General features: G+C 46.4%; 1 protein-coding gene across 1 annotated transcript in view; it reads right to left on the reverse strand.

Annotated features, from left to right (window-relative positions):
* The window catches only part of LOC115170218 (guanine nucleotide-binding protein G(olf) subunit alpha), a gene marked incomplete in the record, with an annotated part of 102,178 nt that overhangs the window by 83,059 nt on the left and 1,316 nt on the right, over positions 1 to 17,803 (reverse strand).

A 17,803-nucleotide genomic window follows, 5' to 3' on the forward strand; every position in this document is an offset into this window, starting at 1 on the left:
ACGGTACGCTGTAACTATAAACACGGCACGCTGTAACTATAAACACGGCACGCTATAACACGGCACGCTATAACACGGCACGCTATAAACACGGCACGCTATAACACGGCACGCTATAACTATAAACACGGCACGCTATAACACGGCACGCTATAACTATAAACACGGCACGCTATAACTATAAACACGGCACGCTGTAACTATAAACACAGCACGCTGTAACTATAAACACGGCACGCTGTAACTATAAACACGGCACGCTATAACACGGCACGCTATAACTATAAACACGGCACGCTATAACTATAAACACGGCACGCTATAACACGGCACGCTGTAACTATAAACACGGCACGCTATAACTATAAATACGGTACGCTATAACACGGCACGCTATAACACGGCACGCTATAACACGGTACGCTATAACACAGTACGCTATAACACGGCACGCTATAACACGGCACGCTATAACACGGCACGCTATAACTATAAACACGGCACGCTATAACACGGCACGCTATAACACGGCACGCTATAACTATAAACACGGCACGCTATAACTATAAACACGGCACGCTATAACACGGCACGCTATAACTATAAACACGGCACGCTATAACTTTAAACACGGCACGCTATAACACGGCACGCTATAACACGGCACGCTATAACACGGCACGCTATAACTATAAACACGGCACGCTATAACACGGCACGCTATACTATAAACACGGCACGCTATAACACGGCACGCTATAACACAGCACGCTATAACACGGCACGCTATAACACGGCACGCTATAACTATAAACACGGCACGCTATAACTATAAACACGGCACGCTATAACTATAAACACGGCACGCAATAACACGGCATGCTATAACTATAAACACGGCACGCTATAAACACGGCACACTATAACACGGTACGCTATAACTATAAACACGGCACGCTATAACTATAAACACGGCACGCTATAACTATAAACACGGCACGCTATAACTATAAACACGGCACGCTATAACATGGCACGCTATAACTATAAACACGGCACGCTGTAACTATAAACACGGCACGCTATAACACGGCACGCTATAACACGGCACGCTATAACTATAAAAACGGCACGCTATAACTATAAACACAGCACGCTATAACACGGCACGCTATAAACACGGCACGCTGTAACTATAAACACGGCACGCTATAAACACGGCACGCTATAAACACGGCACGCTATAAACCCGGCAACCTATAAACACGGCACGCTATAACACGGCACGCTATAACACGGCACGCTATAACACGGCACGCTATAACTATAAACACGGCACGCTATAACTATAAACACGGCACGCTATAACTATAAACACGACACGCTATAACTATAAACACGACACGCTATAACTATAAACACGACACGCTATAACTATAAACACGGCACGCTATAACACGGCACGCTATAACTATAAACACGGCACGCTATAACTATAAACACGGCACGCTATAACTATAAACCCGGCACGCTATAACTATAAACACGGCACGCTATAACTATAAACACTGCACGCTATAACACGGCACGCTATAACTATAAACACAGCACGCTATAACACGGCACGCTATAACTATAAACACGGCACGCTGTAACTATAAACACGGCACGCTATAAACACGGCACGCTATAACACGGCACGCTATAACACGGCACGCTATAACTATAAACACGGCACGCTATAACTATAAACACGGCACGCTATAACACGGCACGCTATAAACACGGCACGCTATAACTATGAACACGGCACGCTATAACTATAAACACGGCACGCTGTAACTATAAACACGGCACGCTATAACTATAAATATGGCACGCTATAACACGGCACGCTGTAACTATAAACACGGCACGCTATAACTATAAACACGGCACGCTATAACACGGCACGCTATAACTATAAACACGGCACGCTATAACACGGCACGCTATAACACGGCACGCTATAACACGGCACGCTATAACTATAAACACGGCACGCTATAACTATGAACACGGCACGCTATAACACGGCACGCTATAACACGGCACGCTATAACACGGCACGCTATAACACGGCACGCTATAAACACGGCACGCTATAACTATAAACACGGCACGCTATAACTATAAACACGGCACGCTATAACTATAAACACGGCACGCTATAAACACGGCACGCTATAAACACGGCACGCTATAACACGGCACGCTATAACACGGCACGCTATAACACGGCACGCTATAACTATAAACACGGCACGCTATAACTATAAACACGGCACGCTATAACTATAAACACGGCACGCTGTAACTATAAACACGGCACGCTATAACTATAAACACGGCACGCTATAACACGGCACGCTATAACACGGCACGCTATAACTATAAACACGGCACGCTATAACTATAAACACGGCACGCTATAAACACGACACGCTATAAACACGGCACGCTATAACACGGCACGCTATAACACGGCACGCTATAACACGGCACGCTATAACTATAAACACGGCACGCTGTAACTATAAACACGGCACGCTGTAACTATAAACACGGCACGCTGTAACTATAAACACGGCACGCTGTAACTATAAACACGGCACGCTGTAACTATAAACACGGCACGCTGTAACTATAAACACGGCACGCTGTAACTATAAACACGGCACGCTATAACACGGCACGCTATAACTATAAACACGGCACGCTATAACACGGCACGCTATAACTATAAACACGGCACGCTATAACACGGCACGCTATAACACGGCACGCTATAACAAGGCACGCTATAAACACGGCACGCTATAACTATATACACGGCACGCTATAAACACGGCACGCTATAAACACGGCACGCTATAACTATAAACACGGCACGCTATAACACGGCACGCTATAACTATGAACACGGCACGCTATAACACGGCACGCTATAACTATAAACACGGCACGCTATAACACGGCACGCTATAACACGGCACGCTATAACTATAAACACGGCACGCTATAACACGGCACGCTATAAACACGGCACGCTATAACACGGCACGCTATAACTATAAACACGGCACGCTATAACACGGCACACTATAACACGGCACACTATAACACAGCACGCTATAACACAGCACGCTATAACTATAAACACGGCACGCTATAACACGGCACACTATAACTATAAACACGGCACGCTATAACTATAAACACGGCACGCTATAACACGGCACGCTATAACTATAAACACGGCACGCTATAACACGGCACGCTATAACACGGCACGCTATAACTATAAACACGGCACGCTATAACTATAAACACGGCACGCTATAAACACGGCACACTATAACACGGCACGCTATAACTATAAACACAGCACGCTATAACTATAAACACGGCACGCTATAACTATAAACACGGCACGCTATAACACGGCACGCTATAACTATAAACACGGCACGCTATAAACACGACACACTATAACACGGTACGCTATAACTATAAACACGGCACGCTATAACTATAAACACGGCACGCTATAACACGGCACGCTATAACTATAAACACGGCACGCTATAACACGGCACGCTGTAACTATAAACACGGCACACTGTAACTATAAACACGGCACGCTATAACTATAAACACGGCACGCTATAACTATAAACACGGCACGCTATAACTATAAACACGGCACGCTGTAACTATAAACACGGCACACTGTAACTATAAACACGGCACGCTATAACTATAAACACGGCACGCTATAACACGGCACGCTATAACTATAAACACGGCACGCTATAACACGGCACGCTATAACACGGCACGCTATAACACGGCACGCTATTAACACGGCACGCTATAACACGGCACGCTATAACACGGCACGCTATTAACACGGCACGCTATAACACAGCACGCTATAAACACGGCACGCTATAACTATAAACACGGCACGCTATAACTATAAACACGGCACACTATAACACGGCACGCTATAAACACGGCACGCTATAAACACGGCACGCTATAACACGGCACGCTATAACACGGCACGCTATAACACGGCACGCTATAACACGGCACGCTAAAAACACGGCACGCTATAAACACGGCACGCTATTAACACGGCACGCTATTAACACGGCACGCTATAACACGGCACGCTATAACACGGCACGCTATAAACACGGCACGCTATAAACACGGCACGCTATTAACACGGCACGCTATAAACACGGCACGCTATAACACGGCACGCTATTAACACGGCACGCTATTAACACGGCACGCTATTAACACGGCACGCTAGAACACGGCACGCTATAACACGGCACGCTATAACACGGCACGCTATAAACACGGCACGCTATAAACACGGCACGCTATAACACGGCACGCTATAACACGGCACGCTATAACACGGTACGCTATAAACACGGCACGCTATAACACGGCACGCTATAACACGGCACGCTATAACACGGCACGCTATAACACGGCACGCTATAACACGGTACGCTATAACACGGCACTCTATAAACACGGCACGCTGTAACTATAAACACGGCACGCTATAAACACGGCACGCTGTAACTATAAACACGGCACGCTATAAACACGGCACGCTATAAACACGGCACGCTATAAACACGGCACGCTATAAACACGGCACGCTATAACACGGCACGCTATAACACGGCACGCTATAACACGGCACGCTATAACACGGTACGCTATAAACACGGCACGCTGTAACTATAAACACGGCACGCTATAACACGGCACGCTATAACACGGCACGCTGTAACTATAAACACGGCACGCTATAACTATAAACACGGCACGCTATAAACACGGCACGCTATAACACGGCACGCTATAACACGGTACGCTATAAACACGGCACGCTATAAACACGGCACGCTGTAACTATAAACACGGCACGCTATAACACGGCACGCTATAACACGGCACGCTGTAACTATAAACACGGCACGCTATAACTATAAACACGGCACACTATAACACACACAGGGCACGCTATAACACACAGACGGCACGCTATAACACACACACGGCACGCTATAACACACAGACGGCACGCTATAACACACACACGGCACGCTATAACACACAGACGGCACGCTATAACACACAGACGGCACGCTATAACACACAGACGGCACGCTATAACACACACACACGGCACGCTATAACACACACGGCTGACTATAACACAAACACGGCACGCTATAACACACACGGCACGCTATAACACACACAGCACGCTACACACACACAGCACGCTACACACACACGGCACGCTATAACACACACACGGCACGCTATAACACACACACACACACACGGCACGCTATAACACACACGGCACGCTATAACACACACACGGCACGCTATAACACACACACGGCACGCTATAACACACACAGGGCACGCTATAACACACACAGGGCACGCTATAACACACACAGGGCACGCTATAACACATACAGGGCACGCTATAACACACACAGCAGTCTTTCTCTGGAGCAGTGTTGTCTATCCTAATGTGGTCTAATGTTGTCTAACAAATGGATCCCCTGCTTCCTTTCCTAATGTGGTCTAATTAAGCAATAAGGCCCGAGGGGTTGTGGTATATGGCCAATATACCACAGCCAAGGACTGTTCAAAAGCACGACGCAACGCGGAGTGCCTGAACACAGCCCTTAGCCGTGGTATATTGGCCATATACCACAAACCCCCGAGGTGCCTTATTGCTGTTATAAACTGGTTACCAACATAATTAGAACGGTAAAAAAAATAATAATAATTGTCATACCCATGGTATACGATCTGATATACCACGGCTGTCAGCCAATCAGCATTCAGGGCTCGAACCCTCCAGTTTATAATGTGGCCTAACAGTGAATTCCATGCTTCCTTTCCTGGAATCAATGGTGAGTTTGGCCTGCCACCAAATCAGAACACAGTGCATAAAGTAGGCCTATCAAAGTCAAGTGGCTTGAATGTAAATGAAGCCAGACTGATAAGAGGGAAGCACTCATCGAGGTGGTGATCATGAATACTAGAATACTAGTCATATTCTAGAGCCTAGACATTCTAGAACGTAAACATTCTAGAATGTAAATTCTATAACAGTTACAGAACAACTAACAACACAAAGACGACTGATTAATTGTTTTTCAACCAGATATACTTATGTACTTCCTTCTGACTTCTGGCACTACTACAAACAGATAAAGTGAGCCAGATTAGCCGGGCCGGCACACCTTGGACTGGCGTAAATGTAACACTATTTGGAAGGTGTCCACTTTCAAAAGGAACAGAGAGAGAACACACATCAACCCGCATCTCAACAACTGTCCTAAGGGCTCAGCCAGCACTCTGGCCTTCCTGTGGAGGAACACTGGGGCTTGATTAAGGTGAATGCACCAATTTGTAAGTCGCTCTGGATAAGAGCGTCTGCTAAATGACTTACATGTAAATGTAAATGATTCAACCTATGTAATGTATTGTCAGTTATAAAAATACAAGTTTTTTAACCTGTTCAGAGAAATTAGTCAATGATTTATGTCCCATCATACAACCTGATAGTACCAGGTTCTGACCACTAGATGGTGCTGTTCCTGATATTACCAGGTTCTGACCACTAGATGGTGCTGTTCCTAATATTACCAGGTTCTGACCACTAGATGGTGCTGTTCCTGATATTACCATAGCCCAACGCTCACACTCACAAAAAAAAAACAACTTATCAGAAATCACCAAACATTTTTTTTTGTACTTATATATTGTACGGTGCATTTGGAAAGTATTCAGACCCCTTGACTTTTTCCACATTTTGTTACGTTACATACTTATTCTAAAATTTATGACATTCTTTTCCCTCTCATCAATCTACACACAATAATCCATAAAGACAAAGCGAAAACTGTTTTTTTATGTTTTCAAATGTATTAAAAATAAAAACAGAAATACCTTATTTACATAAGTATTCAGACCCTTTGCATCCGGTTTCCATTGATCATCCTTGATGTTTCTACAACTTGATTGGAGTCCACCTGTGGTAAATTCAATTGATTGGACATGATTTGGAAAGGCACACACCTGTCTATATAAGGTCTCACAGTTGACAGTGCACGTCAGAGCAAAAACCAAGCCATGATGTTGAAGGAATTGTCCGTAGAGAGCCAAGATAGGATTGTGTTGAGGCACAGATCTGGGGAAGGGTACCAAAACATTTCTGCAGCATTGAAGGTCCCCAAGAACACAGTGGCCTCCATTGTTCTTAAATGGAAGAAGTTTGGAACCACCAAGACTCTTCCTAGAGCTGGCCACCTGGCCAAACTGACCAATCGGTCAGGGAAGAGCTTTGGTCAGGGAAGTGACCAAGAACCCGATGGTCACCCTGAAAGAGCTCCAGAGTTCCTCTGTGGAGATGGGAGAACTTTCCAGAAGGACAACCATCTCTGCAGCATTCCACCAATCAGGCCTTTATGGTTGCCAGATGGAAGCCACTCCTCAGTAAAAGGCACATGACAGCCCGCATGGAGTTTGCCAATAGGCACCTAAAGACTCTCAAAACCATGAGAAACAAGATTCTCTGGTTTGATGAAACCAAGATTGAACTCTTTGGCCTGAATACCAAGCGTTATGTCAGGAGGAAACCTGGCACCATCCCTACGGTGAAGCATGGTGGTGGCAACATCATAATGTAGAGATGTTTTTCAGCGGCAGAGACTGGGAGACTAACCAGGATCAAGGGAAAGATGAACGGAACATAGTACAGAGCGATCATTGATGAAAACCTGCTCCAGAGAGCTCAGGACCTCAGACTGGGGAGAAGGTTCACCTTCCAACAGGACAACGACCCAAAGCACACAGCCAAGACAACACAGGAGTGGCTTCGGGACAAGTCTCTGAATGTCCTTGAGTGGCCCGGCCAGAGCCCGGACTTGAACCTGATCTAACATCTCTGGAGAGACCTGAAAATAGCTGTGCAGCGACGCTCCCCATTCAACCTGACAGAGCTTGAGAGGATCTGCAGAGAAGAATGAGAGAAACTCCCCAAATACAGGTGTGCCAAGCTTGTATCGTCATACCCAAGAAGACTCAAGGCTATAGTCGCTGCCAAAAGGTACTTCAACAAAGTACTGAGTAAAGGGTCTTAATTCTTATGCAATTGTCATCCGTTTTCTAAAATTTTTTTATATACATTTGCAAAATGTTCTAAAAACCTGTCTTTGTTTGTTATTATGGGGTATTGTGGGTAATCCATTTCAGAATAAGGCTGTAAAGTAACAAAATGTTGAAGAAGTCAAGGGGTCTGAATACTTTCCGTATGCACTGTAACTCATCCAAAGGGCTTTGACTTCTCAAACACGGCAGAAAGCTAAATGTATTTGATGCCCTGATTCCTTATTAATTCAACCACCTACTGAGATAACTAGCAAGTTGAACACAGTTCTGCATTTTTCATGCAGAAAAAAAAGATCAAACACAAAATACATTTCACAGATCTAACATGCTTCTTGTAATTTCTGCTCGGCATCAGACTAATTTTGAGCTTCTGTTGCACTTCTTTCAGCGGACGTCTCTCTGACTGGAGTCTCTCTGACTGGCGTTCTATCAGCAGACGTCTCTCTGACTGGAGTCTCTCTGACTGGCGTTCTATCAGCAGACGTCTCTCTGACTGGAGTCTCTCTGACTGGCGTTCTATCAGCAGACGTCTCTCTGACTGGAGTCTCTCTGACTGGAGTCTCTCTGACTGGCGTTCTATCAGCAGACGTCTCTCTGACTGGAGTCTCTCTGACTGGAGTCTCTCTGACTGGCGTTCTATCAGCAGACGTCTCTCTGACTGATGTGTAGCCAGCCTACTTTTCTGGGTGTAGCCAGCCTGCTTTTCTCTCTACTTTTCTGGGCGTAGCCAGCCTACTTTTCTCTCTACTTTTCTGGGCGTAGCCAGCCTACTTTTCTGGGCGTAGCCAGCCTGCTTTTCTCTCTGCTTTTCTGGGCGTAGCCAGCCTGCTTTTCTCTCTGCTTTTCTGGGCGTAGCCAGCCTGCTTTTCTCTCTACTTTTCTGGGCGTAGCCAGCCTACTTTTCTCTCTACTTTTCTGGGCGTAGCCAGCCTGCTTTTCTGGGCGTAGCCAGCCTGCTTTTCTGGGCGTAGCCAGCCTGCTTTTCTCTCTACTTTTCTGGGCGTAGCCAGCCTACTTTTCTCTCTACTTTTCTGGGCGTAGCCAGCCTGCTTTTCTGGGCGTAGCCAGCCTGCTTTTCTCTCTGCTTTTCTGGGCGTAGCCAGCCTGCTTTTCTCTCTACTTTTCTGGGCGTAGCCAGCCTACTTTTCTCTCTGCTTTTCTGGGCGTAGCCAGCCTGCTTTTCTCTCTACTTTTCTGGGCGTAGCCAGCCTGCTTTTCTCTCTGCTTTTCTGGGCGTAGCCAGCCTACTTTTCTGGGTGTAGCCAGCCTGCTTTTCTCTCTACTTTTCTGGGCGTAGCCAGCCTACTTTTCTGGGCGTAGCCAGCCTGCTTTCCTCTCTACTTTTCTGGGCGTAGCCAGCCTGCTTTTCTCTCTGCTTTTCTGGGCGTAGCCAGCCTGCTTTTCTGGGCGTAGCCAGCCTGCTTTTCTCTCTGCTTTTCTGGGCGTAGCCAGCCTGCTTTTCTCTCTACTTTTCTGTGCGTAGCCAGCCTACTTTTCTCTCTGCTTTTCTGGGCGTAGCCAGCCTGCTTTTCTGGGTGTAGCCAGCCTGCTTTTCTCTCTGCTTTTCTGGGCGTAGCCAGCCTACTTTTCTCTCTGCTTTTCTGGGCGTAGCCAGCCTGCTTTTCTCTCTGCTTTTCTGGACGTAGCCAGCCTGCTTTTCTGGGTGTAGCCAGCCTGCTTTTCTGGGCGTAGCCAGCCTGCTTTTCTCTCTGCTTTTCTGGGCGTAGCCAGCCTGCTTTTCTGGGTGTAGCCAGCCTGCTTTTCTCTCTGCTTTTCTGGGCGTAGCCAGCCTGCTTTTCTCTCTACTTTTCTGGGCGTAGCCAGCCTGCTTTTCTGGGCGTAGCCAGCCTGCTTTTCTCTCTGCTTTTCTGGGCGTAGCCAGCCTGCTTTTCTCTGGTAAAATGCAAGATTAACTTTAAGCTTAGTATTAGGAAATGTAGCTGGCTACATTCTTTCTATGCATCGTTTTAGCTTTTTCATTATCAGCTCATTTACTGGTGTGGCTACCAGCCAAATAGCGTAGCACTTCTGTTGTCATGTGATGAAAAGGAAGCTTTTTTTGATGTTGAATGTGTTGCACTAATGTATTTCCTGTGAAGGAAAACTATAGTTGCACGTCCCTGATCACTCTATTGAAGAACAAAAACACTGACTTTCAGAATAAAACACGACCTCTGTCAACACACAGCTGGACTCCCCTGTTCCCACTTCCTCCCGTTGTGCTATTTACAAACAAACACCTGACTGGAACCACTGTCCTGGGGAACGATGAAACATTTATTTTACATTATGAAGCGTAAGAGGTGAAATGAAGAACCTAATCTGCTTCATTTCCTAACGTACTGCACAAGTTGACTGTAAATATTTACATTCAAAAAGTACAAAATGCTACAAATACAAATTTCTTGAAAAACTAAAAACTAAATAATTTCAAATGGTATAAAAAAAAAAAAACACATCCCGTTTGGTTATTTCCAAATACCCCGGTATATACGGTATATACGGAATACCGGTGACCAAGCCTAACGGAAGGACCTGGAGTCTAATCAAGGACAGAAACCGGACTGGGTTCTCTGCTTTAATGTAGTTTAGGGTCGTATGTATCAAGCATCTCAGAGTAGGAGTGTTGCTCTACGATTAGTTTTGCCATTTATATCAAGATAGAGACATAGATCTACACTACTATGTTAAAACTGATTGGGTAATAAATAACTTATTCATTAATAAATCTAATCAACTAGTTATAAACCCTTAACAACCCTTAAAGCAGGGTTCTCCACATAGATTACCAGTGTTGTGATTAAACAGGGTTCTCCACATAGATTACCAGTGTTGTGATTAAGGCAGGGTTCTCCACATAGATTACCAGTGTTGTGATTAAGGCAGGGTTCTCCACATAGATTACCAGTGTTGTGATTAAGGCAGGGTTCTCCACATAGATTACCAGTGTTGTGATTAAGGCAGGGTTCTCCACATAGATTACCAGTGTTGTGATTAAACAGGGTTCTCCACATAGATTACCAGTGTTGTGATTAAACAGGGTTCTCCACATAGATTACCAGTGTTGTGATTAAACAGGGTTCTCCACATAGATTACCAGTGTTGTGATTAAACAGGGTTCTCCACATAGATTACCAGTGTTGTGATTAAGGCAGGGTTCTCCACATAGATTACCAGTGTTGTAATTAAACAGGGTTCTCCACACAGATTACGAGTGTTGTGATTAGGGCAGGGTTCTCCACATAGATTACCAGTGTTGTGATTAAGGCAGGGTTCTCCACATAGATTACCAGTGTTGTGATTAAACAGGGTTCTCCACATAGATTACCAGTGTTGTGAGTAGCAGGGTTCTCCACATAGATTACCAGTGTTGTGATTAAGGCAGGGTTCTCCACATAGATTACCAGTGTTGTGATTAAGGCAGGGTTCTCCACATAGATTACCAGTGTTGTGATTAAGGCAGGGTACTCCACATAGATTACCAGTGTTGTGATTAAGGCAGGGTTCTCCACATAGATTACCAGTGTTGTGATTAAGGCAGGGTTCTCCACATAGATTACCAGTGTTGTGATTAAACAGGGTTCTCCACATAGATTACCAGTGTTGTGATTAAGGCAGGGTTCTCCACGTAGATTACCAGTGTTGTGATTAAGGCAGGGTTCTCCACATAGATTACAGGGTTCTCCTAGTGAGCTGAAATGAAAACTCATTACCATAACTGAAAAGACACTCAAGAAGACGTATCCAGTTAAGTCTTGTATTCTACTGTATTCTACTGTATTCTTCATGTTGATGTCTATGATAAAAGCCACTGTCTTCTCTGAGTGGAAACTTTGGCCCTCTAGTAATGAAAACCACAACCCCCCCATCTGAACAGTTACAGTCCAACCCCCCCATCTGAACAGTTACAGTCCAACCCCCCCCCCATCTGAACAGTTACAGTCCAACCCCCCCCATCTGAACAGTTACAGTCCAACCCCCCCCATCTGAACAGTTACAGTCCAACCCCCCCATCTGAACACGTACAGTCCAACCCCCCCATCTGAACAGTTACAGTCCAACCCCCCCAATCTGAACAGTTACAGTCCAACCCCCCCCCATCTGAACAGTTACAGTCCAACCCCCCCCATCTGAACAGTTACAGTCCAACCCCCCATCTGTACAGTTACAGTCCAACCCCACCCATCTGAACAGTTACAGTCCAACCCCCCCATCTGAACAGTTACAGTCCAACCCCCCCCATCTGAACAGTTACAGTCCAACCTCCCCATCTGAACAGTTACAGTCCAACCTCCCCATCTGAACAGTTACAGTCCCACCCCCCCATCTGAACAGTTACAGTCCAACCCCCCCATCTGATCAGTTACAGTCCAACCCCCCCCCCCCATCTGAACAGTTACAGTCCAACCCCCCCCCCCCATCTGAACAGTTACAGTCCAACCCCCCCCCCCCATCTGAACAGTTACAGTCCAACCCCCCGCCATCTGAACAGTTACAGTCCCACCCCCCCATCTGAACAGTTACAGTCCCACCCCCCCATCTGAACAGTTACAGTCCAACCCCCCCATCTGAACAGTTACAGTCCAACCCCCCATCTGTACAGTTACAGTCCAACCCCACCCATCTGAACAGTTACAGTCCAACCCCCCCATCTGAACAGTTACAGTCCAACCCCCCCCATCTGAACAGTTACAGTCCAACCTCCCCATCTGAACAGTTACAGTCCAACCTCCCCATCTGAACAGTTACAGTCCCACCCCCCCATCTGAACAGTTACAGTCCAACCCCCCCATCTGATCAGTTACAGTCCAACCCCCCCCCCCCATCTGAACAGTTACAGTCCAACCCCCCCATCTGAACAGTTACAGTCCAACCCCCCCCCATCTGAACAGTTACAGTCCAACCCCCCCCCCCCCCATCTGAACAGTTACAGTCCAACCCCCCGCCATCTGAACAGTTACAGTCCCACCCCCCCATCTGAACAGTTACAGTCCCACCCCCCCATCTGAACAGTTACAGTCCAACCCCCCCATCTGAACAGTTACAGTCCAACCCCCCCCCCCCATCTGAACAGTTACAGTCCAACCCCCCGCCATTTGAACAGTTACAGTCCAACCCCCCCATCTGAACAGTTACAGTCCCACCCCCCCATCTGAACAGTTACAGTCCCACCCCCCCATCTGAACAGTTACAGTCCAACCCCCCCATCTGATCAGTTACAGTCCAACCCCCCCCCCCCATCTGAACAGTTACAGTCCAACCCCCCCATCTGAACAGTTCAGCCATTTCAGAGAGAGAGAAAGAGGAATAAGGTGGACAACCAGTGATTTATAACGACCTGATGAAGCCATCTTTCCCACACCACTGACACACTGGGTAATAAAAATACTGTATGGACATATAAAAAGGCCCCTATAAAGGGTAGTGTGGATGGTTGGCCCCTATGTATAAAGACTAGGGTAGTGTGGATGGTTGGCCCCTATGTATAAAGACTAGGGTAGTGTGGATGGTTGGCCCCTATGTATAAAGGGTAGAGTGGATGGTTGGCCCCTATGTATAAAGGGTAGTGTGGATGGTTGGCCCCTATGTATAAAGGGTAGTGTGGATGGTTGGCCCCTATGTATAAAGGGTAGTGTGGATGGTTGGTCCCTATGTATAAAGGGTAGTGTGGATGGTTGGTCCCTATGTATAAAGACTAGGGTAGTGTGGATGGTTGGCCCCTATGTATAAAGACTAGGGTAGTGTGGATGGTTGGCCCCTATGTATAAAGACTAGGGTAGTGTGGATGGTTGGCCCCTATGTATAAAGACTAGGGTAGTGTGGATGGTTGGCCCCTATGTATAAAGACTAGGGTAGTGTGGATGGTTGGCCCCTATGTATAAAGTGTAGTGTGGATGGTTGACCCCTATGTATAAAGACTAGGGTAGTGTGGATGGTTGGTCCCTATGTATAAAGACTAGGGTAGTGTGGATGGTTGGCCCCTATGAATAAAGACTAGGGTAGTGTGGATGGTTGGTCCCTATGTATAAAGACTAGGGTAGTGTGGATGGTTGGTCCCTATGTATAAAGACTAGGGTAGTGTGGATGGTTGGCCCCTATGTATAAAGACTAGGGTAGTGTGGATGGTTGGCCCCTATGTATAAAGACTAGGGTAGTGAGGATGGTTGGCCCCTATGTATAAAGGGTAGTGTGGATGGTTGACCCCTATGTATAAAGGGTAGTGTGGATGGTTGACCCCTATGTATAAAGACTAGGGTAGTGTGGATGGTTGGTCCCTATGTATAAAGACTAGGGTAGTGTGGATGGTTGGCCCCTATGAATAAAGACTAGGGTAGTGTGGATGGTTGGCCCCTATGTATAAAGACTAGGGTAGTGTGGATGGTTGGTCCCTATGTATAAAGACTAGGGTAGTGTGGATGGTTGGTCCCTATGTATAAAGACTAGGGTAGTGTGGATGGTTGGCCCCTATGAATAAAGACTAGGGTAGTGTGGATGGTTGGCCCCTATGTATAAAGACTAGGGTAGTGTGGATGGTTGGTCCCTATGTATAAAGACTAGGGTAGTGTGGATGGTTGGTCCCTATGTATAAAGAATAGGGTAGTGTGGATGGTTGGCCCCTATGTATAAAGACTAGGGTAGTGCGGATGGTTGGCCCCTATGTATAAAGGGTAGTGTGGATGGTTGACCCCTATGTATAAAGACTAGGGTAGTGTGGATGGTTGGTCCCTATGTATAAAGACTAGGGTAGTGTGGATGGTTGGCCCCTATGTATAAAGACTAGGGTAGTGTGGATGGTTGGCCCCTATGTATAAAGGGTAGTGTGGATGGTTGGCCCCTATGTATAAAGGGTAGTGTGGATGGTTGGCCCCTATGTATAAAGGGTAGGGTAGTGTGGCTGGTTGGCCCCTATGTATAAAGACTAGGGTAGTGTGGCTGGTTGGTCCCTATGTATAAAGGGTAGGGTAGTGTGGCTGGTTGGCCCCTATGTATAAAGACTAGGGTAGTGTGGATGGTTGGCCCCTATGTATAAAGACTAGGGTAGTGTGGATGGTTGGCCCCTATGTATGAAGACTAGGGTAGTGTGGATGGTTGGCCCCTATGTATAAAGACTAGGGTAGTGTGGATGGTTGGCCCCTGTGTATAAAGACTAGGGTAGTGTGGATGGTTGGCCCCTATGTATGAAGACTAGGGTAGTGTGGATGGTTGGCCCCTATGTATAAAGACTAGGGTAGTGTGGATGGTTGGCCCCTATGTATAAAGACTAGGGTAGTGTGGACGGTTGGCCCCTATGTATAAAGACTAGGGTAGTGTGGATGGTTGGCCCCTATGTATAAAGACTAGGGTAGTGTGGATGGTTGGCCCCTATGTTTAAAGACTAGAGTAGTGTGGATGGTTGGCCCCTATGTATAAAGACTAGGGTAGTGTGGATGGTTGGCCCCTATGTATAAAGGGTAGTGTGGATGGTTGGTCCCTATGTATAAAGACTAGGGTAGTGTGGATGGTTGGCCCCTATGTATAAAGACTAGGGTAGTGTGGATGGTTGGTCCCTATGTATAAAGACTAGGGTAGTGTGGATGGTTGGCCCCTATGTATAAAGACTAGGGTAGTGTGGATGGTTGGCCCCTATGTATAAAGACTAGGGTAGTGTGGATGGTTGGCCCCTATGTATAAAGGGTAGTGTGGATGGTTGGCCCCTATGTATAAAGGGTAGTGTGGATGGTTGGCCCCTATGTATAAAGGGTAGTGTGGATGGTTGGCCCCTATGTATAAAGACTAGGGTAGTGTGGATGGTTGGCCCCTATGTATAAAGACTAGGGTAGTGTGGATGGTTGGCCCCTATGTATAAAGACTAGGGTAGTGCGGATGGTTGGTCCCTATGTATAAAGGGTAGGGTAGTGTGGATGGTTGGCCCCTATGTATAAAGACTAGGGTAGTGAGGATGGTTGGCCCCTATGTATAAAGACTAGGGTAGTGTGGATGGTTGGCCCCTATGTATGAAGACTAGGGTAGTGTGGATGGTTGGCCCCTATGTATAAAGACTAGGGTAGTGTGGATGGTTGGCCCCTATGTATGAAGACTAGGGTAGTGTGGATGGTTGGCCCCTATGTATAAAGACTAGGGTAGTGTGGATGGTTGGCCCCTATGTATAAAGACTAGGGTAGTGTGGATGGTTGGCCCCTATGTATGAAGACTAGGGTAGTGTGGATGGTTGGCCCCTATGTATAAAGACTAGGGTAGTGTGGACGGTTGGCCCCTATGTATAAAGACTAGGGTAGTGTGGAAGGTTGGCCCCTATGTATAAAGACTAGGGTAGTGTGGACGGTTGGCCCCTATGTATAAAGACTAGGGTAGTGTGGACGGTTGGCCCCTATGTATAAAGACTAGGGTAGTGTGGACGGTTGGCCCCTATGTATAAAGACTAGGGTAGTGTGGACGGTTGGCCCCTATGTATAAAGACTAGGGTAGTGTGGACGGTTGGCCCCTATGTATAAAGACTAGGGTAGTGTGGATGGTTGGCCCCTATGTATAAAGACTAGGGTAGTGTGGATGGTTGGCCCCTATGTATAAAGACTAGGGTAGTGTGGACGGTTGGCCCCTATGTATAAAGGGTAGTGTGGACGGTTGGCCCCTATGTATAAAGACTAGGGTAGTGTGGATGGTTGGCCCCTATGTATAAAGACTAGGGTAGTGTGGACGGTTGGCCCCTATGTATAAAGACTAGGGTAGTGTGGACGGTTGGCCCCTATGTATAAAGACTAGGGTAGTGTGGACGGTTGGCCCCTATGTATAAAGACTAGGGTAGTGTGGACGGTTGGCCCCTATGTATAAAGACTAGGGTAGTGTGGACGGTTGGCCCCTATGTATAAAGACTAGGGTAGTGTGGACGGTTGGCCCCTATGTATAAAGACTAGGGTAGTGTGGACGGTTGGCCCCTGTGTATAAAGACTAGGGTAGTGTGGACGGTTGGCCCCTATGTATAAAGACTAGGGTAGTGTGGACGGTTGGCCCCTATGTATAAAGACTAGGGTAGTGTGGATGGTTGAGAGAAACCAAAAGAAAGGAATTCTTTGAATGAGGCAATATAAACCCCTATAGTGATTTTAACCACTTGTCAGCAAACTTGTTTAGATATTTTTTTGAAAGAATCCCACTATTCTAATGATCTGATGAAGCCCATTTTCCCACAGCACTGACACACTGGGTAACACATGGACATAGAGAAGGCCATACTGTGTAAAAGCCATGGGGTGGTATAGAATCTATAGAAAAAGGCTTGTGTTACCCTGGCAATTTGACTGGTAAACTCAGGGTAGATTTACAAGGGCTGCCAGTCCAACCATTATGCCATTATTGACTTGAATGGGGAGGCCCATTCTATAGATGATATGTATATGGGTGCAGATGGCAAAGACTTGAGGAAGGAATAATTTTAACTTCATGTGAATAAAAGCCCATTTTTAAATTTTAAAAAAACGTGTACATCTTCTATATTTAAAGTGTAGGGCTTTAGCCACTGGTCAGCCTA

The sequence above is a fragment of the Salmo trutta genome, chromosome 31 (assembly GCF_901001165.1).
Source record: "Salmo trutta chromosome 31, fSalTru1.1, whole genome shotgun sequence".
In the NCBI taxonomy this organism is placed as follows: Eukaryota; Metazoa; Chordata; class Actinopteri; order Salmoniformes; family Salmonidae; genus Salmo; species Salmo trutta.